Raw genomic sequence first — 9,574 nt, 5'->3', positions numbered from 1 at the left:
CATATCAACAAGGTCTGAATGTATTCATAGTCTAGGCAAGTGGCACAAACTGGCCCAGGTGAAACGTGAGTGAGCGATGCCCCCACTGCTGTGCCACTTCCATGGTCGTAGTCTGCAGCCCAGTTCCACAAACTGGCCAGGTTGTCATGCGAGCAAGAGGTGCTGCTAGTACTGTTGCCACTTGCATGGTGTGAACGTGTGTAATGCTATATGCTGGTCAAATGTTTAGGAGAATCCCTCAAGGTGGAGTAGATTTGTAAGAGAGTAAATACTCCCTTATTACAATGCTGTATGCTGTAAAGCGCAGACATTTCTCATGTCTGGGGCAGTTTAAGGGACCGTCACACCTAATACTAAAACTGGGCTTTCCTAAATCTCCTTGCCCCAGTGGAAGTCAAGTAGTTGGAATTTCTCACTACTTTTGCCAATGCCCTAAATATCTATGCTCCGGTCCTTTTGCTTCATCTAAGTACAGAAAAGTTTTGGATAATTCTGTAGCTTGCGGTAACTGCTTGATAACCAGATGTGGAATGCCTGGTAGCACTTTTTTTCTTCATCTCCAAGTTTTTTTCTCAGATTTGGTCCTTTTTTTAAGCACATTTTTCTTCCAGTTGCATATTCAAGGCTACCTTGCAGGCCAGTGAGGTACGGCTCTAGCACGAACCAATGCCTCAGTCAAACCAGTTCGTGACTTTTAATTATCTTGGTACCGATTAAAACTTTTACAGCCTTGTTTTTCCTTTGCATGATGGTTTCCTTCTTGTTTCAGAGGATTCCAAAATTTCTTCCGGCTGTTTTATCGTGTTTTAAATTTCTGTTCTTTCCTCCTTTTGGATATGGTAATTTTGTTGCTGTTTTTTGTATACTTCTTGCGTGGTGTTTTGTAGCCGCTATATGATATTACTGCTTTATGTTTTTTCCCTTTCTGTGTATATATTATACATTTCTGCTTATACTGTTTCATTTTAACCCAATTGTGATGTTATTGTGCACAGTTATTTGTGCTGATTACATTATAGTCTTGTTTTTCATTGCAGAGTGCTTGAACATGACTGCCTTGCCAGGACCTCCCTGTCAGGGACCTGTTTTGGCAGTATCAAATAAAGGAGGGCATGATCACATATTTTTGTTGTATTATTTATTTGTACAGATCCGGGTTTGGATGTCCACAATAGGACGGAGAAGATAGCAGCATAATTCATGTAGACAGCAAACATGTCGTCCCGCAGGACCAACAGCATCAAGTTTTCTGTTCTTGCCTGTTTTCATAAAGTTGCTCCCGTTACCACTGGGTGGGACATCGTGCCTCACAACCACATGATCACTTCAAAAAAATGCTTCTGCACACTGCAAGTCTGCTTTACAGGTGTGAAAAGAGCACATATGCCCAGGTGTTTTTATTGCAGTCATACTATTATGCTGTCATTCTGCTGACCAGCAAGCAGTTCTGCAGTTATTCTTTGACCTTTATTTGAACTCTCTTTTTGTACACACAGAAGAGAAACTCTGCCATGTTGTCGCAGTGAGCTAGCAGCCACCTTATTTTGATATTGAGGTCTAAATGGTCACAGAAGAAGCAGGAGGACCTCATCATGCAAAAGGATGAAATGACTGCACCAGGCATTTTTGTAGAATCTTTCTACACACATGCGCTTATATATGCATACACACAAACTTGTTGTTTCAAATTATTCAATACAGATTTTTATTTGAAAAGCAGCGAAAGGTACGTCTATGCAGGTTGATTATACAGCAAGGCAGACATCATGTACATAACAGAACACAACGAAATAATGAGTAATTAACCAATATAAATGGAACCTCTAAATTTTTTTTTGTTCAGGACACAAGATTATACTGACAAATTGAAGGCCTTCAACATAAGAGGTAAACCCAGTTTAAAAAACTTCTGAAACAGAATCGTAATTCGAGATATGGACCACAGAAAATATGCATTTGGCAGCTCGTAAAAATTGCCTTTCCCACATTACATGTTCATAAAAGGGCGTTGCTTACATCACCTATGTTCTAAAACCGCCCATTTTCGATATGCAACGTGAGAAAACCCAACTTGAGTTCTCTGAAGCTATTTTCATGTTCGATATCTCGAGGCTTCATACAGGTTCTGAAAAGCTATGCTTGCCTCCGATTTTGACACCCTTCAATTTCACAATATAGCATCGTACCATGCCATTACACTCTGAACAATGTTGCCATAGAATCAGTACCCACCATCAAGTATTTCGGGGTTCACATAACATCCGACCTTTCTTGGAACAATCACATAGACGCGATTATTAAAGGGGACATGGCATGTTCTCCCCACAAATCATGATTTTATGTTACTGCTACTGGCCACGGCATTATTAACTATACATAAAAAAGGCGTACGGCCCTATGTGCACATTTCAGCTGGAAAGCTAGAAATTGCAATTAGAAGTTATCGGTTCTAATCCCCTCCCGATGGCAGTGACGGCCATATAGATGCAGCCTGAGTGACGTCATAAATCGTTAGCACTGTCATCATCTCCAAAACTGCCGCGCACAGTCAGTGTGGAGCACAACATGCACCTATTCAAGTCCCGCCGTGGCACACTGCGGTGAAGTCTCCAAGATCAGACATGAAACAGGACACAGGCCTTTGTTGCCTTTGTCTTTTGTCCCCCTATTGTGGGGTGTGGGCTCCTCATTCTCTTGCCAACACCCCTTCTTCACCCCTAGCATGAACAATAAACAACCCACTGCCCTATCCTCACTATGCGCAGTTCAGTTCCAGGCAAGCACGTGACCATTGGTTTATGGCGTCACAGATCGAGGGTGCACCAGTGTTGCCTGACTTTCACACGGTTCAGGATAACTTAAATACAAATTACTTGTCGCACCAAATCAGCCTATATCTCGCCTACTTGTTCAGATATACTTAACAAACTACATGCAATAAACAATTTGAGTCTGAAGAATGGTACCATGACCTCTTCAACAAGGCATTCCTTCAATGCAACCTTGGTTTATGAAACCCAGACACAATGCTTTTAACATAGAATTAATTAGTGTGCTCGAAATGGAATATACCTCCTTGATTTCTAACAGATGCACATATACTAACAAAATCGGAGTTTGGAGAATGAGCCTGCCCAATTTATATCTAAGAATTACTGAGTATCAAAGAAATGAAACAAATATCTGAACTTACCTCTGCTCAAAGGACAGCAAATATTTTCCAATCCCTCCTTTTTCACAAATAATACCATAGTCACTCTTACTTCGCTTTGTGCCATATCACACCAACCTGTCGTGTTTTTACCTGCATTGATCACCAACTGAAAGATGCACATACCTTTCCTCAATTTGCTTTTTTCATTCACCTTTTTTCCACCCCATTCGTTAATGGAATCAACTGCCTGGTACCATTGCATGTGCCATTGATCATGATAAATTTGAAGCCAGTCTGAAATGTTACCTCCAGCTATAGTCGTGACCCTTCCATTTTTCTGTGCCTTTTGTGCAAACAATGCACTCAAATGAACATGACTGTCTACTGCTATCTGTCTTTATATTAACGTGATAGCGTTAATGGCCCCGTTATCCAGAACATCTGGTGTCAGCGTTGTGAGCAAAAAAAAACAACACTGGCATGGCTCTGGCAGGTGGTCCGCACAGAGCAACCTAGGAGGCAGATGGGCCACTTAGGTCATGTAACCTTGCACCGTCCTCACAGCCTGCCCACTGGAAAAGAGCCAAGTGCCTACCATGGCATGGGCCAGTTAAATGAATGATTGGTCGCTCGGGAAGAGCACAGGGGCCGCAGAAGGCCCACTGCTGGGAGCACCTGCCATCACAGGGCAGTGGCGCATCGTTTAACCGCTGCACCACCGCGCCAGAAAGGGTACGAGGGCTCCCGGCGATCTATGACTGTAAATTAGAGAATCACCTGTATATATGACAATTAACTCATTATGCTATTTGAGGCTAAAGGTGAACATAAAATCTTATATTCTTATATTTGCGGTATTCAGTGTGTTCCAGTTTATACGAGCAAGGTTCAGGTCACCAGCCATGATAATTTTACTTCCAGACATGTGCTTGAGCATATAATACAGAGCCAAGATAGGTTCCTCCAAAATTCTAAAGTGTGTAGATGGTATCCACATGTAAGAGACATTCTTGCAGATGCAGCTTGCACCGCACAGCTTCAACACCAGGGACATCTGCCATTACAGAGGAAGATACGCTTTGTTACAAAAATGCAACACCCCCTTCCCTTGATCCTACTTCCCCGCACAAAATCACATACCCGAGTGGTACAACTACAGTCTGGCTTGCATGGCAAAACGAGTTTGAGACTCTTGGTCAGACCAAAATGTGGGCTGCAGTTTGCCTGAAGAAACAGATGCGTGTTCAGGAAAGGTTCGTCTTTGAAAGACCAGAATATAGTCGGCAGTTCCAAACCTGGCCAACGTGGCAAGCAAAAAAAAATTAAATTTTAACCCTTGTGCATACGTGCCTCCATATAAATACCTTCAAGCCTTGCATAATTAAAATCGCCGTACTCTCAGCTATCTAAAACGTAATCTTTGAGATGCCCTGTTAACCACTTGAAAACTTGCATATCAGACTTGTTCTTGCCCAACTTGAATTCACGTTCCCCATGTGGTCACCACACCAAGCCTATTTAATACAATTGTTCAAGTGAATTCACACCTGCACAGCACATTTTCTAACCATAAAATATGACCAGTAATCAAGCGTTACTAATGTTAAGTTACCGCTATCACTCACTAAAGTTAATTACAAACACTAGAGTTACGTACGAAGATTGCTTTGCTTTGTCCAAATCAGGCATCCTACTAACCTTCCCCTAGCTGAACCACATTGTGCATCCCGTTGTCTTTATAAAGACAGCAGCTTTAGGCACTTATTCGGTCGCACCACTGCTGCTAATTTGACAGCCCTCCTGCAAACCATAAGCTGCTGGAATGATATTTCTGATCACACCGCTTCCATTAATGACCCTGCAGTCTTAAATCACCAAGAGCTGTTATGCTTTTCCTGGTTTATTTTGTGCTGTCTTGTACTTTGTTAGTCATGTTTTAAATGTTCATTTAAACAGCAGAAATATAATGTGTTGTGTACTATTCTCCAAAGCCTTATATTGTATCACATATGATTTTCTGCACCACGTGCAGTTCTGTAACTTCTTTCGTACATGCTTGCCTTTTGTGTAACCCATTTATGGTGAAGCTTCAGAAGTTTGAAATATGACAGTGGGTAATGTGAAATTTGAGTGCAGCTCTTCAAATGCCACTTGCCACCACTGGCAGGTGACGTGTTACACTGCTAGCCACCTTCCAGTTGCCCATTCCTCCACTCTCTCCCTGGCAGGTGGCGTTTCACTCTGCTACCACCTGCCACGCCAAGAGTGGAGGAATGAGCAATCAGTTAAGACGTTGAATGCAGGAACATGCGCTCAAGAGCTTCTCTGTAAAAAAGTGATGTCCTACATGTATGCGGCTTTTTTCTCTCCTTCGCTTTCTGTATACGCCCTCCGCACATAATACTCCTATTAGAAGCGTGTGAGTGTTTTGACTAAATGAATCTCCTGTTGAGAATTCGCGACGGAAGGGCAATGATTGCTTTGGCTAGGTGCACAGCAATTTATAGCACAGCTGCAGCGTAAAACTTAAATGCATGAGAAATTAAATGATGAGGCGGTATAAGCAGCATCAGCCCCAATTCCTTTGCAGTCTAACTAACAAAACAGTCCCAGATTAAGCGTTAGAAGGTGGCGGAAACACCCATGGTCGTATTAGCACACACGTAATTGCTGTGCATTTTTCAAATGACAAAACATGTGATCCCCACGTATAGCCATGCATAGCAATGCGTGAAAGAGTGAAAACTTCATTGTGCAGTCGATATGACAGTAGAAGTTCTTGGCACACTTAAATATTGGCACCTCACAAACAGTAGCACAAAACAGCCCATTATTGCCTTTGCAAAACCATGTTAACTGAGCCCATGATGCCAGAGGAATGTCTGCAACAGAAAGGTGCTGTGGTAAGTGGACACAGACATCATAGGCACAAGGTAATATCTAGCTATGTACTTTGGTTCGTAGCGCTTTTCTCTTTTATTTTCTGCCGAGAATTACATCGGTAGTGCGGCCTTGTTAGGCTCAGGCCAGCTGCCTTTGACTTGGCCGTCGAAGACCATGCTCTGTGCAATATTGAAAATAAATAAAACAAAAAATGCCTTCGTTTGAAAGCGAAAAACTAGCAGGTCTACCAATATTCCGAACTCTCCGCGATATCCTGGCGTGATCGTTCACGTTGCGTACTGGTGAACGATCCTACATTTTCGCTGTGGCACTATTATAGATTGAAGCCCAACTGAGCGCCAGGAATTCACACCCACACAACTTCCACAGCAAAGTAACCGGGACGCGTGACAAGCAAGGCGAAAGACTCGCTGCACAGTTCTTTAACTGACACAACTTTCAGTGCAAAGTAGCATGCAGACGCGAGAGGCAAGACGAAAGGCTCACTGCAGTTTAATTCACACAGAAATAAAACATACAATGCTCGGTGCAACTCACCGGACCTGACGTTTAAAATTAATGAGCATCAGTGCCGTCAAAGGTTTGTATTTCGTGTAGAGCTCATCCTCCACCATTCAAAAAAACAGCCTGCTGGTACTTAATGTTCAAGTAAAAGCAAAGCTTTACTCCACTCTAGCACTCGTTGCTCACGCACTTGCCTGCCATGTAAGGCCAGCTACGAAACTTCTGCGCCATATTTCCAACAATCGTACGCACTGAATCAGTTGATATACCTGAAACGTTCACCTACCCTTCGTAAGCTTACGTCTTGGGAACTATTCGCGATGTTTTGAAATGTAACACAAGCAGCATGGAGGCGGCCATCTTGTCTAACGCTTTATGGTCCCCTAGCGGTCAACGCCAGTACTGCCATAGCAAGCATATTTGAAAGCAAAACAAAAAAAACATGTCGAAATGCATGCCAGCACTTTTAAATGCTCGCATTTTAGCTTTGCTAACACTGAATAACGTAAACATCCCAAGTTGTCAAGATTTCACGATGGTTTTTACGTTTGTAAGTTTGCAACACAGTGGTTGGCAAGCAAATTTGGCTGCTGATGATGACACTAGCACAACAGCGCTTATGGTATAAATGGCGCGGCGTTTGAAAACGATAGCGCTATGTTTGGGCCAGTGCAGACGACGGGTGCCGTTTGAAAAAGTGCTGACGCAGATGATTCGTGTCGCAGTGGTTTTGATAAGCTAGCGCGGCAAGCGAAACGCGCAGAGTTTGATACGGCAACGGTGCAGGTGAGACGCCATGTTTCGAAGCTTCTCTTTTTCCCTTGCTCGCAAAATGCGCCCTTCCAAATTATTCAAAAGGAAGTGCTCTGAGGCTAAATGGCGGTGTTGAGAGAGCGAAAAATGCTCGACAATACCATGTATACATTACCAAAGATCGGCCTAAGGTGCGCAATCATCAAAGCAGTACAGACACATTCGGCTGTACGTTCTGCGTAAGCACAAGACATAAGTGAATATAAACTGCCATGTAGAATATGAATACGTCTAGTAAATAATTCCAATGAATTTCTTCTTATTTTGGTTTCGCTGTCTAGCATCCGAATAGCAAAGCGGACTAGTGCAATTACGTACACGTTACGTGGGCTTACAAAACCAATTAGAATTACAAAATATTTAGTCGGCATGGACGAAAGTGGTCATCCATATCTACTTGTGCGCTAAGCACTGTTACAACTAAGAAAGCACGCAACTGATGGTTTAATGTCCGTGCGTCTTCAGAACTTTGTTTTCGTAGTGAAGGCGCGAATATAGTCCGACGTAACGCAAGCGCGCGCGCGCTGCTTTGGTGAAAAGGCTCCGTCTATAGTTCGACGCACTGCCGCGGCCAGCGTAACCGGCGGCTGCCAGCGTGCCCCGACGGGCCCGGCGCAGCTTTGGCTCCTGCTCCAATTGCGCGCCGGCGCCGCCGACCGCGTCGACACACAATGCATCGCGCGGAGAAAAATGACGGATGCCAGTGCGAGCGGCGTGAGTGGCGCGAGCTGCCCAAATATTGAAATTGTGCCGGACATCGTTGTGGAACGGTTTATCGAAGCCATAAAACAGCACCCTTGTGTATACGACACCAAAAGGCTGGATTTCAGAGACCACCAGGGCAATGAGAACGCTTGACAACAGAAGGCGAAGCACCGGTCTCTCCACGGGTAAGTTGTTCCCGTGGAGAGAGCGATCTTTCGCACATACATCGAGCGCCTGCGCTTTCGCCGCAAGCGGTGCACTAGCAACACGAGAGCAAGTTTCTGTCGCGCGGATAGCACCCTAGCCATGTTTCATTAGTAGCCGCAATGCCGTGGATGGAACGAAACGGATGAGGCGACGCAGAAAAAGGCGCGAACGGAATTCAAACTGCCGGCGTGTCGACGGTCGGCGCGCGAGGCGGCGGTCGTTCTGCGCATGCTCGGCGCGCGGCGTCTGGTCGCATAGGGGGTGGCGCTTCGGCCAGCGCAGCGAAACCGGCGTAGCGAGACTGAACACGTCGGACTATAAATGCGCCTTAAATGGTTCATTGCTTGTTGCCACATCGCCAAGCGTAGTCCTTCGAGGCGGTGTAATATGAGCTGAACGAAATCTAGGTCCGTAGTTTGAAACCTGGGCAACGAATGTAACGCTTAAAATTGCTCCAGCCGTACGCGCGGCATACCTGTGTCGTGCTTACACTTTTATGCAAATGGACAGTTTACTTCACTTTGCATGAGTGATATATGTGCATAAAAACAAATCAAGGGCCTTCATTACACTCTGTGATGCCGTCATCAATATTGGCAGCTTCTCGGCACTACAACTGTGTTACGCAGTGAAGGGATTTCATTGTATTGTGCAGGCACTGATTTAAGCATGCAGTACTGATTGCCCTCCTTCTAAATAACTGGTTTTGATCTCCTCAGGCGTTTAATAGTGCATAGCACCTTGTTTTGAAATTCTTCCCCCTTCTCATTACCTTTTCCTATTCCTGCTTTCTCTTCCTTCCCACCTGGCCGTGGAAGATGCATGTATACCTGCAAGGCCATCCCCACTTCAACCTTTCCCTTCACCAGTTGTGTTTGAAAACACCTACATTCCCATTCCTGTATATTAACCTGACATTCACTGCCACATTTCACGACGCGCAATAAATGAGTGTAAGTGCGCATTTACACAACTTTTAGTAGGCCGTTTCATTTTCCTGCAACTAACGCCACACTGCACTAAAATGAAACCACTGGTGCAGTGAACAGCAGGCACTTCAAAACCTTTAGCCTGATAAATCGAGGCGCCTTTCCTTATGAGGAAAATTCAAATTATGGTAATGGTGCTCAGCGGGAAAAAAGAGGCATCTCATGAATGCCTAGACAGAGCCACCCTGGGAAGTGGTGAGTGAAAAAAGTAGTCCTGGAGACATTACACGGCTCAGCACATTAAATGTTGATTATGGAACTACTATTTTCATTTGCGCCATTTTTGTGTTGCGCACCA

The 9,574-nt window shown here is 44.3% G+C and overlaps 1 long non-coding RNA gene across 2 annotated transcripts; it reads right to left on the bottom strand.

Moving 5' to 3' along the window:
* Positions 1-1,116: 1,116 nt before the first annotated feature.
* Positions 1,117-8,967, bottom strand: LOC144113621 (uncharacterized). 2 transcript variants are annotated; one of them, XR_013310839.1, is made up of 2 exons: positions 6,849-8,967; positions 1,117-6,216 (listed from the first exon to the last, which is right to left on the bottom strand). It is a non-coding gene; the product is annotated as an uncharacterized LOC144113621 (long non-coding RNA). The 2 variants fall into 2 exon arrangements; XR_013310840.1 differs by having other exon boundaries at positions 1,117-4,449.
* Between the last annotated feature and the right edge of the window lie 607 nt (positions 8,968-9,574).

Source organism: Amblyomma americanum, chromosome 1 (genome assembly GCF_052857255.1).
Source record: "Amblyomma americanum isolate KBUSLIRL-KWMA chromosome 1, ASM5285725v1, whole genome shotgun sequence".
NCBI classification, from domain to species: Eukaryota; Metazoa; Arthropoda; class Arachnida; order Ixodida; family Ixodidae; genus Amblyomma; species Amblyomma americanum.
This window is presented reverse-complemented; position numbering and strand designations above follow the sequence as displayed.